We start from the raw sequence: 21,617 nt of genomic DNA, 5'->3' as shown, positions 1-21,617 counted from the left end.
AAGAAACAGATATTTTGCATTTGTTCTCAGGGCATGTGGGGCTATCTCAGCCTTGTTTACAAGGGCTGGGCGGTGCCACCTGACCTGTTATTTTGTCCTCGCCTTTCTGTCTCTCTCACGAAGAGATTTACAGCATCAATATTCTTTCAGCGGTCTTGATTTACACACACCGACTGCATATTTCGGCCATTGTGTATGAGTTTCTGGAAAATATAAGGTGTTGTAGGATATGCTTTTGCAGGCATGCAAATAGGTTGACAATGTACGTGAACAGAGGGGAAAATCATGTCATTTGAAATTAGAAAAAGTTTTTTGTTAAATGGCCTTTTTATTTTCATGAATTCTATTAGCATGATAATTACAATTAAAAAATGTTACACTATGAAAATTTTAAGAAGTACTTTTGTTATATTAATGGGGCCAAAATAATTTGTTTTGAGACACAAGAATTATACTGTAAATCTCTTGATAGGGAGAATTGCATTTATACATTCTGAACTGGTTCCAGTCCCCCTGTGGTGGTACATTCTCCCCTGATTTCGTCTTCTGACATTACAAAGACGGCCATAGACTGACAAAAGAGATAATATTTTCCCTTCACAATGGTTTCCTAGTCTCTGCTCAGGGCGAAGGCTCAGTCGCTGTAAGCAGCCTGGGTTTTCCCACCCCTGTCAGACAGCGACCCAGCCCAGTGGAGAAATGAGTCCCCAGGTTGCTTAAAGGCCCAACCTGTCAGCGATCCAGAGGGATTAGCCATTCACAGCCTCCATATTGTTCTCCGGGCCACAATGGGCTGCATGGGGCACAGCTCTTTGTCATCAACTCTGTTGTGAACTTCTGCTGGGGCAACAAAAGTGTAACACACCTGCGATTGTGGATTAGAACTTTTTTCACCCTCTTTTTTTCTCCTTACTCGTCTTATTCTCTTTGTTTTTGGACACATTGCCTGTGGCGGTGTGGGCCACATCAAACACGATCTTTGAGACAAAAAGAAGACAACAATCTTTCCTAGTAAACACCCAACAATAGTACAAAAAGTGTAGTACTTTTTTTTTTTTATTGTTGTCTTTTTGTCCATAGATGCTTACCTTAAATTAAAAATATATATATTTTAGTACCTCTATATTAACACGTTGAAGGAATTTTTGCATTTTCTAATGTTCTCATATGTCCAAATAAATGTCAGAAAGGCATCAGTCTTACTTTGACATCCTTTCATCACCTTTAACCCCGTGGAAAAAAATGTTCAGTCAAAAGTGTCTGATGGCCACATCCAAGCAACTAAATCCCTAATCCAACCTTTTTTCTAAGAGGCTTGAACTTTCCATGACCACATCAGAAATCAAAGTGATTTCATGGTTATTGTGTAAAACGTGATGTCCTGGAATTCTCGGTGGACGAGAGAAATTTATTGAGACGTGGGCTCTTTTCTAGTTTAATGCCTCTGAAGAACACGGCCAGCACAGGTGCAGAACAGAATTCATTTTTTAAATAATGAAAAGTTTAATAACAGATTTTTTTTCTGCTGTTTTGTTGCTATTGCTGTTTATCTGTAATTATGAGCATTACAAAAATATAACTTTTTAAAACATTTACTGACATTTTCTTGTGGATGGGAGTAAAACCAAACTCCGCCTTTAATTTAATGTGTTGTTAACAAAGGTTGAGTCTCATGTCTAACTTACACCACAGCATCCGCAACTAAGCACCACTGTCTGAAAATGTTGCATTGACATGCACAGAACACATCTCATCAACAATTTGAATCTATAAAGCATCAAATAAAACACAGAAGTTTACAAGGAATAAAATTTATTTTTGTCTCAAAGAAATAATCAGATTCTCCCAAAAACTGAATGTTTTTTTTTTCCCTTTGGAAACCATTTTTGAAAGCAAAACATTAAAAAATATTGCTTTCATAGTACGGCTCCTTTTTTCCATAAAGGCACTGTATGTATAAGCATTGCAATAAGTTGAAAATGAGAATTAGCAAAATTAAAATAATTATTTAGAAAGTTGGGCGTTTCTGGAAATGTTTTAATTCCCTCATACATTTAGTAAAATTAAATAAACACATTTAAACTTCACTTGAAAAGACATCATATATGGTATAACAGTGTTTGTGTAATTCTTGAGGCAGAGGATAGATTGTAAAAATGTCCTCCATTCCAATCCATCCCTTTAGGGTAATTGTTAGAGACCTTCAATCAGACACCACATCTTTAGGATTAGTTTTATGGTGCATCCAATTCCAAATTGCTGAAGAGGGGATTGTCATTATGGCTCATGATGGTCTCTTTGGGCTAACCTCAGGGTCACCATCATACACCAAGACACAGCTGACAGCAACACTCGGCCAGTTAACGCTGTTTGATGGATCGCCTGTGCGTGTAAGCCTGCAAGTGTGCATGTAGGTTTGGGTGTGTGTGAGAGACGTATAAGTGTGTGTGTGTCTGTCCCCCTGGAGAGCCTCTATGGCTGGATGGTGTATCAGATGGCACGTTAATTACTCAGCCTTCAAAAGGGGGCTGTCCTGGGTAGAAGTGAGCAGAGAGCTGATGGCTGTACGGTGGTCAGAGGGGCTGCCTGTGGGGAAAAGGTGTGGGGATGAGGGCCACATGTGGAGATCTACATGCATACACAGCGATCACACAGACATGCAACCACTCACACAGGTGAATGATCGGATTAGAGCCATCAAGAGGTGATCTGAGGCACCATCCTTTCATCTTTTTATGTATATTGTTTCTTGATACAGCATTACAAAATGTGACCTATTGGTGCACTTAAAATCACCCTGAGTCGTTGGTATTATGGGTATTATGCATCAAATTTTAGCTATTAAAATGATTTTTCTACCTTCAAATTGGCAAATAGCACCACAATTTCAAGTTGATTATCAACATTAACACTTTTCTCTGAAGCACATTTTGGTAACACATTTTTACGTCCATTACTCCCAAGTGAAATGTGATTCTTTTCATCGTAAACAATTCTTTTTCTATCATAGTGATGAATAGATAGCATGTAGTAGTTTTTAAGATCATTTCAAGCTTCAAGTAATTTTGTACTGCCTGAAAGTGACGATGTGAGAGCACTGACAGGGGATTTTGAGCACTAAAAAGCCAAAACACTGAGCTGAAATATGTCCTAAAATGTCTGGAGTAAGTGGAAAGTGCAGTGAAATGATATTTAACACCATCAGCAACAATTATTGCATTACAAATAGTAATTTTATCTGGTTTACTTTGTAATTATGAATTGTTTAAAACTTCATAAATGTACATATTTGCTTGTATGAGTGCTTTGGCAGTTCTGAAGCAAAAAAAAACAGTCAAGATGGACACCAGCCTTTGACCCCACCTGACCCTGACCATCCCCCTTCATTTCTGTCTGCTAAACCATCACACACAGAAAGAGAGAGAGAGAGCTAAGAGTTCTGAAAACCCTCTCAGATCGCCTTCTTCTGTCCGTCAGATCAAAGCTCGCCGGGGGTTGAGAGAGACCTGACCCGTGGGAGAGGCGGAGGACCCTGCTGTTTGGCTGGTCGGCGGTGTGGAAAGAGACAAACAGGCAGCTCCAAGGACAGCCATAGAGCCCTCTGGGCTGATGGAGCCTTAAATCCATGGAGGATTCTCAAGGCCACACATGACAGAGGAGGTCATTTGTTCTGTCATCATCGAAAGACAGACGCACAAACACTTGAAAGACACACACGCATGTGCGCGCGCGCACACACACACACACACACACACTGTGTTTCTCACCTTCTCTCTGAATCAGTAAGACACACTCTCTCGTCCGATATCGCTGCATCACAGATGCACACACAGGCAGCCTCGTTTGGTGTCTTTCCCTCTTCTGTTATTTGCGTCACCTGTTCCACGTGAAGGCCTTCACCATCCATCTTCTTTCTCCTGTTGTCTGGCTCTTTGACACTGATTCATTTTGGGCTACAGAATGGAGACACATTTAATAATAAATACAGTAATTACATCCCATCAGTAATTTTTAAACATATTATACTGAGCTTCATGGGCCATGCACTGGCCAAATCCAAATCAATTACACTTTTATGTATATTATTTACAAGGTAACACTATATGGTAATGAGTTTGACCTAGTTGTGCATCTTTTTTGCACGGTGAATATTCCAGCTGCCAGCTGTCTGAGCTTGTCGCTCTGATTAATCTCCATGATGATGAAGATAAGCAGTAATCACTGGGTGAGTGTGGAATCAGCACAATCATTTAATAATTATGTGGTAATTATAAGAGCTCCATGTTTCATGGTTTGCATGCTTAGATTATTAGTTGGTGCTGTGGTGAACTTGTATACTTTGTTCATTTCCTTACAACTGAAGATTTGTGCAGAGGAGACTAGTTTCCTTTAATTGTTAAAAACAAAAACATATCCGACAGCAAAAATCACAGGCTTGTATTTCACAGTCTCTATTCACTGAGAAGCATAACGCACAGATTTGCTGCATGAAATTTCCTCTGAAATCCCTGAGACACCTGATGCTTGTTTGAGCTACTTCATGTGTCTCATGCCAGCCTCCTCTGCGTTTTTTATTAAGCACCGTGCAGTTTTAGACCCTATATTCCCCTCTCTTCTCCCTCTGCCTCTGGTGTGCAACAAAAAGACATACGGTGGAACAACTCCTTGACTTCTCCACACTTGTCTCTCTCCTCTTTAGTTTACAAGGTGACAAAGCTCGCCACAGTGTCTTAGTGCAGCTGGCATCCCCAGTAAACGGGGCGGCTCCCATGTGATCTATCTGCATGGCGCTCATGTTATCTCCAGCGAGGGCATTTAAAGCTCTATGTCTTTTCCACATGGCCCAGACTAGTTTAATTACCGTGAGCTGCCTCAGCTGTGACTGAACGCCAACCGCTCTGGTTCATGTGGGAACCAGAATGGAGGAGGACTGGGCTGGAGCCGTGCTACATGTGTGCAATAACTGGCATGAACCCAATAAAAAAAAGAAGACAAAATTATATTTAATTAAATAGCATCAAGTTGGGATAGAAATCATATTCTGTTGATTTATATTTTATTCTTTACTCATTAAAAACACTCTTCTTGATTCACTTATATACATAAAGATGTTGCATGATTCAAATTGGCTGATTTGTTCCACTAATGCATGACAAATTTCAATATACTGTACCACTCTTGCAAATGCTAACATTATGGAAATACATGTACTGATACATATTCACGTTAAGCTGAATAATTCATCCAACCCAATCTAAATTAAAGTGCAATATATTGAGTCACATGCTTGACAGTTCCATGTTAAATCTGTTTGTGTTCAATTTGAAACAAAACAAAAAAAGACACAAGAGTTCAACTGTTTAGGGTTTTACAGAAAAACAAAAAAAGGTCTGTATTAGATAAAACTTTATTTTTATTTTTTGGTAACTTGTTAATTTGTCAATAATTGTTAAGGTCAATCTTAATACTTACATGTGGAGTCACAATGCCTTTTTAAAAAAAACTGTACAAGCAATATCATTCTGATATGAGCTCCCACAGAACAAAACTATCTTCCCATAACTCTATTTCTATTTTCTTACAGGAACATAACAACACAGATGTGAACACTTTATTGAAATTATTTCAGATAAATGGAAATAATCCGTTTTCCTTATCATTAACCACTCAGTGTTGCCTTCATATTATACTCAGTATAAGGAGGTGAGAAGATCTAATGGGATCAACCGGTTCGGTCTCTTTCCTCCACTGCTCTCTCCTCACCCCTGTCATCCCCCTTTCCATTCCATCCTGGCATTGTTGGGGCTGGGTGGCACCCAAGGTCCACTGGTTTTTCTGGGTAGGGTTACAGCAGCCTCGACCTCGGTTCACATGTTTTAACAATTTCCTCTCGTCCTCTGTGAAATTATGCAAATATTTTAGTCCAGTTTCCTTGAGTCTGGAACACCAATTAAGAGTGTCTGTTTGGTTTCCATGAAAGTCATTGGAGACATGCAGACAATCAGACCTCGCTGGAGAAGACGGTCTCCCAGTGAGCGGGCCTGGACCCAGGTATAACATACACAGGAGAACGTGCTGCACATATAGCAACATTTCTGATGAGGTGAGATTATAACAAAAAGAGGGGGAGAATCAGTGGGTTGAAGACAGTGAGAAATAACGTCTGTGAGGCAGACAAGTGATGCTGACAAGAGAAGGAGAAAAGAAAACAGTGAAAATGGGAAACTGAACTGAGACAAAAGAAATGCAAAGGAACAAGGAAATCCAGGGTCATGAAAGATAAACTTTTTTTCCAAATATAATATGAGAAGAACAGAACACCCTTTACTTTGTGTTCATTATTATTATTATTATCCTATAAGGAACCTTCTTTAAGTGACTTTCCATTTTAACGTGCAGGTCAGAGGCTCACTAGTCTGGCGTTATGGTGGATTTTGATGTTGTTCCTCCAGCAGCACGTAAGAAAACATCTATATCAGTGATGCAAAAGCCCAGTCAGCCCAGTCATCATCTGACCTGACCTGCTGCCAGCAGAGTGGGTTTTACCTGCATATCTAATCAGTCTGCCAATAATGTTCTGTTGAACCTGTTTTGTTCTCTCTCTGCCTTTCATCATAAAAGCTCACACATCCAGCACAGGAAAACTTGATCTAAGTTATACAATGCTATCAAGTCAGCGCTATCTCACTGCAAGTCCAGCATCAGTTCACTTTAAAGACCTACTGGCTCCAGAATTTCTTCATCATGCTGAAGAATTTGATCCAGGGGATTGTGCTATCTGGATAAATGTTCACCATGGTCTATAACGGGAATGGATTGAGGTCACGGCACTAAAACATCTCCCTGAGTTCAAAGGTGGGCATGAACGCGAGCCATCAAGAGAGATTCATCTTGGTCAGGAGAAAGCCTCTTGAAAGGAGGGCATGTAATCGCAATATGTAGTGTGACAGACCATATCATTATAAAATGGTATTGTTAAAGAAAATAGGAGAGAAAGGTCAAATCTGTTGTAAGCTGCCTTATTGTGACATTTGAGATGAGTCCCTCGCTGACGCTGGTGATGGAGGGAAGGTTCGCTTTGATGAACTAATCCATCACTATAAATAATAGCAAGAAGTTGGATGTCAATATGAAGGGACAGAAAGAGTTCTTTTGCATTATTTATGCTGACATGCCTTTAATGCTAAGCAATGTCTAATGATGTATCACAAGGAAATCATACTATAATATCATAGTGTATAGGTTTTAGAATTAAAGCGCTTGTTTATTTGCTTTCTGGTTGAGAGGTACCACTTATATCTGTTTAATATAAGTATGTAAAGCCAGCAGCTGAATAGCTTATCTGAGCAATAAGATTTTAAGGAAAGGGAGAACAGTAGTACAGAAGTTTAAAAAAAAAAATTGTACACGCAACAAAAAACAGCTGCACATACAGAAAAAAATAAGATAAGTCGCAAATATATAGATAGATAGATAGATAGATAGATAGATAGATAGATAGATAGATAGATAGATAGATAGATAGATAGATAGATAGATAGATAGATAGATAGATAGATAGATAGATAGATAGGTAGGTAGGTAGGTAGGTAGGTAGGTAGGTAGGTAGGTAGGTAGGTAGGTTGAGGGCAAGCAGACGGATGGACGGACAGATTATGCAAAGCTAAGCCAAATGCTAGTGGTAGCCATACACTTAAAAAAAGCAGAGACAAGAGTGGTTTGGATGATCTCCTTTAAATCTCAACCTCAGTTCTCTTCTTGTTGCTGCCTCAGGAGATGTCCGAATGTCAGGTTATGGAGAATATCTTCATTAAAATGTCCCCCCATTTCCAATCTCTCCTCGGTGTCTTGGAGGTCTGCTCCAGGTGGTCTGAAGCCAGCCACCTGTGTTGTCTTTGTGATACTGTCATCTGTCTCCAGGCAGGCTTTGTGGGGTTGCAGTGTGAGGACAGGCCTGGGAAGCGCTGCTGATGGAGGGAGTGCATTTTGATGCAATGCCACCCATTCTCCCCACTCTGTGTCAAAGAGAAATTGATGCTTTATTCCTCATTGACATTATGTCACTAGAGTGAGAAATATTGTCTGATTAAATACCTAAATGTAATTTTTTTTGCATATAAGACACAAAAGACAATTAACACAAGAGACCATTGTTGAAGCTAGCCTATAGTCTAAAACAGATAAGGTATCTCAGCAGTATACTGTATTTCTGTTCTATTTGGTTTCCTTAATGTCAGGATAAAAAAACATGTTTGAACAATTTGCTCAGCTCTATTCCATAAAATAAGACCACTCTTAACCCAGAATCCGTTGTGAACATCTACTGGAGCCACACACATTAAGGACTGCTTTAAGTTTCAAACCTTTGCATTTTCCCTCATCTCCACTTGAGGGAAACATTATGCAGCTAAGGTACCTATTGGGTCCTCAGCTTGATGTCAAGACATTTCTATTTAGGAGCAACTCCAGCTCCTAAAATAATTATATATACACATTTGGACATCATTAGTCAATCTACTCTTTATTTTCTCAGTCAACCAATCACAACTGAGGGTATAAAATGTAAGAAAATATTAAAAGAAAATTACTATGCCTGAGCGCAATAGGACATTTTCAATACAGATTCTTCAACTCCAAAATGGAATTCGACCAGAAAAATAATTTAAATGTATAACTAATTCTCTGAAGCTGCATGTGACTTTTTTTATTTTGACTAAACAGTGAGGAAATGATCGTTTCGGGTCTGTGTATTCCATAAAGTAGTCATGAAGTTCTTGTGGACCAAAAAACAACAAACGCTTTAAAAAAAAAAAAAATGTAAAAATGTTTTAAAAAAGTATAGAAGTGGAATAAAAAAATGTTTAGTTCGGACTAAAACGTCAGACCAAGGGTAATATTAAACGCCCAATGCATTTTTATCTACTAGTTTAACCTGCTCTACATTACGCAACTCCGTTTCATAGCTCACATAAACGTAAGGCCGCAATAATTCCAAACGGATATGAGATGTTTTTATATGACGACCATATTCGATAAATAAACAATTTAAACTGATGGGTACTTGAAGGTCGCAGTTTAGTCAATTCTTTATTTACCATTACACCTATACGGATGCCCCCCCCCCCTTTCCTTCCTTACATATTCACAGTTTTATTTACTCCTCATCCGGAGGGAGCGTGTTGATAGATGACGGCGCTGCGCCGTGGGACTCTCCTGTTTAAGAAGCGGCCGGGCGATTTATGAGCGCGCTCTCGCAGGCTTCAACGTGATTAATCGACGCCGTCCACCGCGGCCACAGGCGGGGCAGGGGCAGCCGACCCTCCACTGTTTGGATAGGGAGATAACATCAAAGCAGCCTGCTGCGTGTGTTAAGAAAATACTGCATTCTGGGTCAGCGCAAATGAATCCAGGAGGAGCTTGAAACTGTTTTTTAATGGCATTCCCATCGATTTATTATCACTCTGCAGAATTTGAGCGTGGAGGTCACAAATGACATTTGAAAATGTCTTTGTTCTGTAACCCCAGAGCTTCATTTAGGCTGTGACCGGCTGCGGATGATTTAGCTGTTTGTGTTGGGCTGCATTTCTGAATGGAAACTATCAGGGAGAGCACACTTTATTAAGGATTGAAGTTGTAAAAAAGGAATTTCCTTTCATTTTTTTGGACAAAAATAAGTTGTTTTTTCTTATTTAAATATGATGGTCAAAATTGTATGACTATTTCACAGCTAATGCAGATGTGTACCTAATGAGTTGTAAAAGGTATTAGCCTCTGAGATATTTACCTGGCCTGGTGTTCTCTTCCACACCTGCCCCATTGATCACAGGTCACACTGGTGCTTCGGGGCTGACACTGCTGCTCTTTTGATCTCTTTTAAAAATGGCCTGTTCACCACTGGACCCACAATTCCTCTTGTCTCTTGTCAGACTGAAAAAAGAAAAATCTGTCCTCAGGAAATGTGGACTGTTTGTGGGTCTGCTGAATTTGTGCTGTTCCTATGAAGTGTAGATCCAGAAAACACTGACCCTTAAATTCACCAAAAATTTTTTATATCCTGGTCATGCAACAATGGTTTTGGTTTAAAATTGGAGTCAGACAAAAATGTTGTAAATGTTCTTGGCGCACAACTTTGATCCCAATCAACACCACAGAATAAGTAGTCAGTAGTGGATCTCTCAATATGCATTGGCAACACTAATAAACCCAGAAATCCATTGCATCAACAAGGCCAGACAGCTGCCATTGTATTTTGGTGGTGATCCGTGTGTACACTCATTAGCAATAAAATTGTGCAACGTGTGGATCTGTGAAGACACCATTTTCAAAGAAATTTATTTTGCAACCATGGTGATGATAACAGTGACACTTTTAATCACACTCTGGATTCTGTTGTCAAAAATAGTACTTTCAGGCCCTGAGAGTATTCTTGCTGTGTAAATAGACAATAAACTGGCAATGGAACTTTAAGTTTAATTAACTGGCCCATTATATTTTCTGCTCTGGGCAACAAAGTAAAGCAATCCTGGCTGGCAACCCCTCCCCCCAGGTTTATCTGATTTACACATTAAAATAGTTTCTCTCCTTTCCAATTGTGTGGGCACCATATTCCTAAAGCCAACTGGGAATCAGTGGGCAAATTTCCGCTCTTTATTTTCTAGATCCAACTGCTTCCCGTGTTTCTTAAAAGGATACCAATTTAGCTGAATTCATGCTGAGTTGAAAGGCGCACTGTTACCTGTCCGCTGGGGTAGAACCTCTGCGGTGACTGCCCTTTCCCATGCTTCAACTGCAGGACCTCGACCAGAGACAGACAGAGGGGACACCTGTTCCCTCAGTGAGGTTGGCCAGCATTTGAAATCTTAGCGTTAGCCCTGTCTATTGAAACTGGGCAGCACTATAATGCCCCTGCAATGAGATGGGGCAAAAGAAACCCGAGGAGTGAGCAGGAAAGGGGATGCCTAAAGCCTGATGAACTGATGCAATTTGCCAAAACACAGAGCCTCCATCCTCAAGACGATTACCCACACTTGCAATAGAAAAGCCATTGTCTGGTACGAGTCTCCACTTATCTCTGTATTCTTTATCGTAATGCAGAGAAACAAAGGTGTGTCTGTGCTGCAGTAAAGGACAAAGTTTAGTGCTGAAAGGAGTAAGTGAAATGAAATGTTTCTACAGCCACTGGTGTAAATCAGCACAATTATACTCTGCTAGGAAAAACATTGGCCTCTCCTGGAAATACCTTTGATTCAAAATCATAAATTGTTGGCACAGAAAACCCATCAAACTTTACAGTCTTTGAACTATTTGTGTGTTTTTAGCTCAACTCAGCCACTATTCATCTCCTAAAGAAACAAAATAGTGGAGATGTTGATTTGAAACCTGGGGTCATGGCCCATTGAATATGATAACTTTTTAAATATGTGGTTAAAACAGGGAAGGATGAACATGTCTAATGTTCTCTACAGCTCAAGCCTGCAGCGTGAACTAAACCACACCATTGCCCAATGGTGCTCTCTGAGCATCTTCTGTTAAGACAAAAAATAATATTTCTTTTGTCCTGACCAGGACAGGGATATGTGGTGCAGTACAAGTTTGTCGAAGAAGTTTCCTTACAATTCCCTCAATGAGCCTCAAACTGTCTCTGTCCTCACACAGTATATCAGCCTTCCCTGAGGTGAGTCACCTTCCCCATATCATTTTTGATGTCCTGAAGCACGACTTGTATTTGTTCTTGGACAAAGTCTCATGTGAGACTTGGTTAATAGTGATCCATACAATGGTTTTCCAACCTATTTTTTATGATTCTCCCTCGTTGCTTCCATCATTGTAACATCTTGCAGGGTCATCCTTTCTGATGTAGTTGAGTTGCATAAGTTTGGCATAAAAATGTCAAGCACGGCGTACCTCAGCTATTCTGAAGATTCACATCACAAGACAGGATGACCACCAAGGGGCCATTACCGGGACCTAGGTCAATGTCTTGTGCTGCCTTCAGAGGCCACGGGGAAATAACTAGCAGCTCTGGTGCAGGGAGTGAACAGCCCAGATGCACTCTCCTGCAATCTTCAAAGATTCTGTCTTTTGACTTTCACTATCAAACATGTGTGCAGTAAGAATGCTTTATATGTTAGTCAGATCTGATGCAGAGGAAAACCTGGAAGCAGCATGACTAAGATGACAGCAGACTTATGTTTTAACATCAGGATGCCATTTGGGATGTGCTGTTCTATACTGTAAAAGTGTTGTTGTTTCCTGCGATGAAGGTCCCGTGGTTCATCTGAGCAGAGGTATTTGAGCAATATCACCTGATAGAGATAAAAGTCACTTAAATATTACATTTTTTCAGGCTGCAGATGCAGCTACTGTATGTCCAAAATAGCTTAAATGTCCAATATTCCTTTTATGTTTTGAATTATTTTCACTAACGAATGTGGTTTCAAGCTTTTCTAGTCACTCAGTGTGGTTTGTGAAAGCTAGTGCAGCTCAAAGTCCTGAATGACAGCTTAATGTGGCTTCCTAATTTATTTCTCCACCCATCCATAGACTTAGAACCAAGGAGAAAAACAATCTCTTTTAGGAGCAATAGCAGAGGGCATGTTATTGGGGACAGTCCGTTAAGCTGTCCTCACCTTTCCACCTGACCTGCATTTGGTTGAGATGTTTTGTAGCTTAGGCATCCTTCCTGCCGGACAAGAGAGCTAGGGTTGATTTATGGCCCAACATGTTGAGAGGGAAATGTATGGGCACCCACAGAGAATTATCGATCCTGGGAATCAGCAGTGAGGAGTAGGCAGTGGGGAGGAATAGAAAGAGTGGAGACAGACAGGCAGGAGATTGAAGGCTGTGCTCATGCCTGGACTAAACAGGATGTGAATCTCAAGTCCTGACTTTTCTGTCTAGTTTAGATATTGTTCTGCCTGTGCAATGAACACATTTTTTTAATTGCTGCATTAAAAACCAATCTAAAATATTGAAAATTTTTGAAATCGCTATTAATTAAAAAGGGTCAATTTCTGTTCCATAATTAAGGCTGCAGGAACCTCGAAGAAATGCACTATAGGAGATTATAGGGAAAATCTTATATAATATGAGCAGTACATTTTAATTAAAGCTGTAAAGTGAATAGAATGAAGTAAAAAGTACAATATTCTCTTGTGGATTGAAGTTAGGTAGGAGTTTTAAGTAGCTTTAAATTAAAATACTGAAGTAAAGTAGAAGTACTGTACTAAATGAGATCAGATAATGATGAGTGCTCTCCTGCAGACAGAGGAGGAGTGGAGGACAGGAGGGGCTCTAACAGGATAACTCCCCCATCAACCCAGGGGAGCTGCCTTTCAGAGATGCTATCAATCCAATCACATGTCTCCATCATGCCTGCCATACTGATGCCTGCAATTTATGCACTATGGCAAACAGGCAATGTGTGAATTATATATAATATATAATGGACTGAATCTATCTAATCTATTTTTCTTTGAATTTTGAACATTAGAAATGAAGAGCCAAACAGAGGTGGTGATTGTCAGCAGACCGTTAGGGTTTACGTCATTCTAATATTTGCTGAGTGTTTACACTACAAACATCTGCACAGAGGCATCGTGCACTTAAGAAATTGCACCTCTAACAGGCAAAACGTACATGTTTTCTTAAAATAAACATAATCTCGGTGGTGAGTGCATCATAAAGGTAACTGACAGTACCCACAAGACTTCATGTGATGCCATTCAGAACCCTGATTCATAACATGATGTAATCAGTGTCTAATTTAGAGTGTTTACTCTTCGCTCACTTTCAGTATAGCTACTTGTTGCCAGACATTAGATGGCTAAACATGGGATTGATTGTGGAGAAAGTGAAAAAAAGAAAAAGGAAATCCAGCGCACCATATTGCACTGCCCTTCAAGACGTCTATATTGAGCAAAATATGACTTAAATAGTTATAGTTAAAATTTTATTTTACGGAGGCAGACGGCTTCTTCTTCAATATAGTACCTGCTCTGATTGAATAAACCCGCTGCTCTCCTGTTTATTGGAAATATATTAAGAACAACCGTCTCTGGACACCTTGAGTGGATAACCATATGCTGTCACCGTAGACCAGACGCGCCTCATATTGAGAGCTCTGTTGACCTGGGAATTGTGTGGGAGGTGGAGCACGGGGGTGGACGGGCACGGGGGACTTGTGAGAGTTTCGAGAGGTACAAATCAAGGATTTAACTACTCAAGCTCATTCTCCTACTCAAAATGCACAGACCTGTGTTTACATTTACAGCTTAGAAGTGAAGAGAATTATTCAGGATTGTATGTGTGTGTGTATGTGTGTGTGTGTGTGTGTGTGTGTGTGTGTGTGGAGGGGGGGGGGGGTTTGATGGCTTTTGGATTTCGGACAAAGTGAGACATAGCGTGCAAGACAGACAAATCCAGCAACAGGCGGAGATAGAGAGAAAGACAGATATTACACCAGAGCTGTGGGTCTTTATTGGACCACACATTAAATGAAATGCAGATGTTCCCCTTCCCCTTGACCAAACCACATCAGCTGTCGGTACCCTTATTCTCTTCAGCATCCCCAATTATTTCACAGAAGGGACAAACAGTAAACATGAAGACTCCTCAAATTCCATCAACGTCAACAGACCCAGTAATCCAGACAACCTCTATTTGCATGAGTCAGAAACGTCTCGCTTGTGCTGACACAGAACTACAGCTAACATGCTAGCATGGGTGAAGTGTTATTATGGTTTAACATGCCAACTTTTTGCATCATGTCATGAAACAAACCACCAGACCTTTCAAACAACTACTTCCTTCTTGGGGAAGTATATTGTCATTTGCTCTGTTGAAGCCTGGCTTGTGGTCAAACATTGTGCACCACAGTTTACGAATTAGCGATGCAACCAAACAAAATACAAACGTTCCTTTGTGACTCAACATGACCCAGCCCTAACTATGCATATGCAACGTCGAGGGTCAAGGAGGTTTTTAATGCATGTGCCCCTTGCAGTGACCAAGCAACAGAAACTAGGTAATGTGTCACTCTAAACTTAAAGTAAGCGTGAGACGAAAACAATCATACGTATTTGGCAGCAGACAGAAGCTGCTAGGTTAGAGGTGAAGCTAGAAGTCAAAGAGAAAAACCTTCACAAATCCATTTCTACTTAAATTTTCATGGGAGATAGAACTTGTTCCCTCTCATTACTTTGATTGCATCTTTGGCTGTATAAAAATGTAAGGTTTTGAGAGTGCTGCATATTTAGCTCTTGCTTTTGCCCTAATGGTGCCCAATCAGTTCCACCAGGTCTGTTCCAATGGGGTAGGCGGCCTCTACCCTGATTACACTGAATTGTGGGTATTTCCTGCCTCTAAGCCTCGCATATGGATTGAGTAAGGCAGTGGCTGAGGGACTACCGTTTCTCTTCACTACATCTTCATTTCTCTCTCCCTCACTTTTTTCACAGGAAAAGCAAAACACTTTTGTTTTTTCTGGCTTCGCTGTCAAAATACTGAGCGGGGCTTTGGCTCAGTGTCTGCTTGCATGTAGCCAAGGAAAATCCCATGAGACAAGTGTGGCTAAATGCAGTTTAATCCACATGATCACTATCCGTCTGCAGACTCAACCACACCTATTGCTGACCTATTGCTATGAGGGAAATACATTTTGTTTCAAGAGAGTGTTCCCGCTTTAAGGATAGAGATGTCCTGTTGAAGGAACATACAGTATACTGTGTATGTGTTATAATTAAGTCAGTTCCACCATATCAGCTGTAGCTGGCAAAGGATACTTTGTTTTCATTAAAGAAACAGCAAGGGTGGTGCTTTACATGTGGTAATTGTTGTGACACTACAAAGAAAAAAAGATTACATCATCACGAAATATAGGCTCCAATGAGGAGAAAATGGCATGATAGAATCAAGATGTAATGACCACCTTATGCACCAAAACTGGAAAATGTTTAATAAGCACTGCTAAAATGTATAGTATGTAAGTGTAAACTTGTCAGTAAATGGTGTCAATACAAAGAAAAGGGGTGGGCTTTGAGAATCAATGGAATGTCATCATGTTGAAGTAGAGCCCTCTAACCCTCAGTGTTTCCTCAAAAACAAATTCCTACCAAGAATTACGCAACCGTGATGCTCTAAAAAAGTATCTTAAATATCTTTCTGAAAAAAGAAAAACACTATATAATGAAAAGCCAACTATCATCTTTGTTAAAGTTTGAAAGATGCCTGTTGTATTTAAAAAATTACAGCCCATAAACTATCATGACTGAGGAAAGGGCAAAGAAGAGGTCTCACACTCAGTGCCAGTTTTCTTCATGACATATTATAAAGAATCCACACATGCCGAATAATTGTACTGAGCAGTCTTGGAGGACTTCATTCCGTTACAAATTTCCCATACTTCATGCTATCCCACTGGACCGGGACTTCATAAGCTCTTTTGTGGGAGATTTTGGCATTTGGTCCTGGTGCTTGTATGTTTGTATTGAACATTTTTTGGAATGGGCGTCTCATTATTTTGCGCTCCACTCCTAAACATTGGCCATACTTCCTCTCCAATATAACTGCTGATAGAGGACAGATTCAACCGCATTTTTCAGGGTCACATACCTGTGGGGATATTTGATTTGGCAACAGGAAAGCCGTCACCTCGAGGCCGAATACCACCAAGGCAATGAATCAAAATATCTTGGTGTTATTGTATTAGTAAATTTTGTAAGATCTCTAGCAAATTAAACACATAAATGACCACAGATGGCAATTAATTATCAAAGGACCCATTTAATTGTGTAGTGTAGCATTAAATATTAATGATTTTGTAGTTTATTATGCACATGTAGACTTAACCACGATTAAACTAATACTTCTATTTATTATTATATCTCCAATATATAAAGATGTATTAGGAATTTTTGAAGCGTCCAATTCTTTAAAAGCCTCTGATCCAAATCTAAATGGAAGGGAGACTACTGCAGCCTCCCAAAACAAAAAGTACTTCAAAGTTAACTGCAGATATTTTAAACCACAATATTTAAATTTTTAAGCAAAACTTTCAAAAATCTAATGAAATTATAAGACATTTTACTAATGCACAGTTTTCTGTTTATTATGTTTTATGTGTCCTTGTTTAAACTCGACTGCTTCATACTTTGTGTTTTTAGTAATTTCTCTGAACTACATAATCCAATCCATTCACTCTTTTTCCTGTATTCATGTATTGTTGCTGCTGTCATGTTGCTAACAAAAGAGATAATGTGACACCTACTGAATTACTGTTGTGCAAAATGTGACTGATTGACTTGTTGGCCTGCCAGAACTGCTGGAATGCACCTTGTGTGAAAGGTGCCCTAACAAACACACTACGCGCATACCTCCTCATGTTACCTGTGTGGCAAGTATTGAAAATCTCATTGTGCAAAGGAAAAAATTCTACTGAATTAAAAAAATACCCCCACTCTTTTGTAGCCCTGAAAAGGTTTGTTTTCTCCAGGTGTGAGTTATTTAACTTTGCTTGTAATTTGATCGGAGACTAACGCAAAACATCTGACCTCAAAATGAAGTGCAGCAAACATATAATGTAATTTAGTGTACTGTCTGATTGGTTATGGTAATTCCTCATTTAGCGACAATAAACTTAAGATCAGCCGCCTCAAATCCAATCACTTAAAACAGATGTGGTTCCGAGGTTCAAGATAGGTGTATGAAAAAAGTACCTCACAGCAGATGCACAACTAAAACCCGGAAATGTGCAGGAGTGTTGAGGCATTGTACGATTTTACTGCATAGCCTTTTTGGTTCATAGCATGAACCAAAAATTATAGAATTGAGAATAAAACTTGTAGCGTGACATTCAGTCATTCTTGCGTTTAAGCGGGTGTTTGAGCTTTGTGGCACTAGGCCAAGATTGCCCCTGTTAAGCGCACATCCTGTAGGCTTTGTCCCCTGGCAGTGACCCGATCCAGCAGGAGGAAGCAACCAATCAGAAAATATTAGATCAGCTCTGGGAAAAATTAATAAAATCCTCTCAAGTCTGTCTCACCTACTGTACTGAACCATGAGATTCATACAGAGGGGTGAAGCATGCACTTTATATCCTTTCATCAGGGTGACTCCATTAAACTCCCCTCTACTCCATGTTCAAATGATCTATGGGCATCATGATATGCTTGTGGAAGGTGTTGTGTTCCTTAGTGCCGATGTCCAGACAAGGGTGGTCTGTGCAACCGGATCCTTTGACATCGCAGAGAACATGAAAACATGAAACATAGTTATTGATCACTGAGTCCACGCTAATCAAATAGCATGCTGGTTTGTTTGAAGTTAAAAATGGTTACAGTGGGTGTTTACCGTTGCTCTTCAGGACCTTCCAGCCGCACCCCTTTTAAACATACACAGACAGAAGTGTTATTTGTATTGTTAAATTTACATTAAGACCATTTTAATTGCATCAAGCCACTAAACAGATCTTACAATAATGGGCCTGACAGAGAATATTGCAATCATCTGTGAAGAGCCTGCGGCGGTGTAATGGACAAACCTGATTAATTTAATCTTGTTGCACTCCATTATGGCTGCACTTTATCATTTCAACAGATGGAGCACCAAGAAATTAAAAAATGCTCTCAAGTATATGTGGCACTTCCCATCCACTCGAATCCCTTTATCTGAAGGTGTGTAGGCTGCTGTGTTGAAATGAAGGCCTGAACTGCAACCACTGGATGAGTGCCTCTTCTAACCGAAATAAGATTATGTGAGGAGTCAATTGATGCAACAAATCATCAGAATTGTCTTCGATGTATTGCTGAAGGCTGTTAAGGTCTATCCATCCACTTGTTTAGTCCAATGATTATACAAAGAGCAGAATGACAACTGCATTATTGTGAAGAGGCAATGATGATTGTTGTATTCAAACAAAATTTACAATGCAAGAATTGAATGTTCCTTATATGTTTTTGTGTGCTCGTGGGAGATCTTCAGTGTGCGATAGTTAATTTAAAAAGGTTAAAAACTCATAGACCATAGACAATGTTAAGTATGTTGTTGATCTCTGTACTTCCGTTTGTTTGATTAAAATGTTCCATATCTGATATATTGATTGCTTCTGACATAAATACAGTATAAGGAGAAGGACTTTAGAATCAGACCGTATTTTTGAGGATGACTATTTTTGATGAAGCAGTTACCAAGGATGGCCTTCACGTTCATTTCCAGAGAGAGGGATAGTGCATCGATGCATCACATTATGGTTTACCACAGAGTGAATAATAAATAGCGACAATTCTATCTCTTTCAGTGACAGCTTCAATTTAACATAATAATAATAAAAATTATATTATATTATATTATATTATATTATATTATATTATATTATATTATATTATATTATATTATATTATATTATATTATATTATATTATTAAAGGGAATAATACGGATTATATGTTTTTGTCTCGTGCCTGTTACGTTTGCGAGCGTGCGCACTGACACGCGCGGGTCTACATCGTCAATTCAATTAAAAACAGGAAAGAAAGTTTGTAGCTTTTAATGACGCTTGGCACGTTTGACAGTCTGAGTGGAAGCTGCTGGACAACGCGGTCGTTGAAGTATGGACAAATGGATGGAATTGTTTCATATGTTGGTCGCAAGGTAAGATTCTACTCCATTCCTCAGGTGCGTCACGCAGTTTTTGCTGACCAGGTGATCTAATTCCACAGGCGGGGTTAGCAGGAGCAGCGAGGCTACCTGGAGAAAGACTGCTGAGGCTGTATGAGTCATAGCTTTAGTATTATGTGTAAAATTAAATGAAGACTTTATGGTACAAACAACAGCTTATTTTATTTAATATACTTTGTTTATACATCAGTTTGTGACCCATTGTTTTGTTTTCACCCTTCCTGTAAAGTTGTGGCCAGTGAACGTTGGTCAAAAGGGACATTTACAGCCTAATTCTGTCATCATTAAACCAAAGCTTTCCATGCATTGAGAGCATTTGCGTTGTTTTATTACGTGTTGTCTGACATTTTCCCACAGTAGCTTATATTAGAATAACATACTTTCACTCCCGACCAATATGGCGGTGCAGGTAGTATCAGAACATTTATCAAAATATCATTTGCCTTGAGTTAACAGCAGTTGTACCTAGGTTTAACTCTCATCCATTCTGCCCGGGGCTCCAGTCATTTTTCTGTCTAATTATTTCCTTTTTTAGTCTGCACCACACTTGACAGTGATGGATAACAGGTTAAAAATGGACATTTTCTCCTGAGTTAGTGTATGTTGGATGGACTCATGCATGCATGGTGTTCTTCCTTCAGACCAAAAGACCTTGGGAAGATTGTGTTCCTCTCTGCTTTTCTCATTCCACTATGATACAGTTTGTCTTCATTTTCTTCTGACTCGGACTCATTTTCTTGATATATGGCTGAGGCACATTGTGAGGACAGAAGTGTAGGTTGTGTCAAAGTTATACTATCATGATTACAGTCTAGGTTGGAGGCACAGGCCTTTTACAAGTCCAGCAGGACAGAATTGGAGAATTGGTGGGTCAGCATTATAAAGATCTGGGTTCCCTGATTATTGTGGTTGAAGTTGACGTATTTTGTTGCCAGACCACATGTCGAAGGAAACCTGGATTAGTGAAATTGAGTTTTTCATTAAATATTTGTTAAACTAACAGTGATACTGATGTGATTAAATTCTGTGGGCATGCTTTCATGGAGTCATATTGTGATGGTCGGACTATGATGGGATGATTGCTTTTGGAATCAATGGCATGATGGGGAAACTGAGCTGCTTTGGTGGAAGTTTGCTCTCTCTGGTGAAGTCTTCTCTGCTGATCAAATTTTCTGATTAATCTTTTGTTTCATAAAATGTCAGAAAAAAATTTAAAGAAAATGCCATTCAACACTCATAAAATTCCAAGGTGGCAACTTCCTGTCTGTATAACTGACAAGCACTCAAAAATAATCAGATTGAAGTTGTGTAAGACAAAGAAAAACATTTGAAGGTCTTTAATAACTTTTATATCTGTAAACATTTTTGTTGAAAAGTCTGTTGCATAATCATATTTTATTGTCCTAAATAAATAAAATACGGTAATTTCAGACCTACCACCAGTACTCCAGTACTTTTCACCTGATAACACTGCTGTCTGTTACTTGACAGTGTAGACATATAATCCATTTTCATCGAATACGGGAACTTATGAACACGATGAATGGTCACATCTGTTGTGATTTATGATTATTGCACTTTATAGCACCTCCTTTTTCTTGGGGTGATCTCACATCTTCTGAATGATATAATTTGTTTATGAATGTCTTCATAGACATTGTGCAATGCTTTTACTTTATTTTGGTTCTTTTGCGTCATTTTGTACCACCAGTCACCGACCTGAGGTGGAACAGCTGTGATCTAAGGATCCACAGTCTTTCAAGTGTGGTAGCAGAGCAGGGTTACTGCAATGTTTCATGTCTGAAGCAATGAATAGAACAATTTTCATTCACACATGTACCAGATTCCCTACTGTACCGTAGCCTACATGTGCTTCATGTTTTCTTTAGGACTTGACTTCAGAGAAAAGTTCTTCAGTCTGTTCTACTTACTTTTGAAGGTACA

Source organism: Antennarius striatus, chromosome 20 (assembly GCF_040054535.1).
Source record: "Antennarius striatus isolate MH-2024 chromosome 20, ASM4005453v1, whole genome shotgun sequence".
In the NCBI taxonomy this organism is placed as follows: Eukaryota; Metazoa; Chordata; class Actinopteri; order Lophiiformes; family Antennariidae; genus Antennarius; species Antennarius striatus.
Note: the sequence above shows the minus strand (reverse complement) of the source record.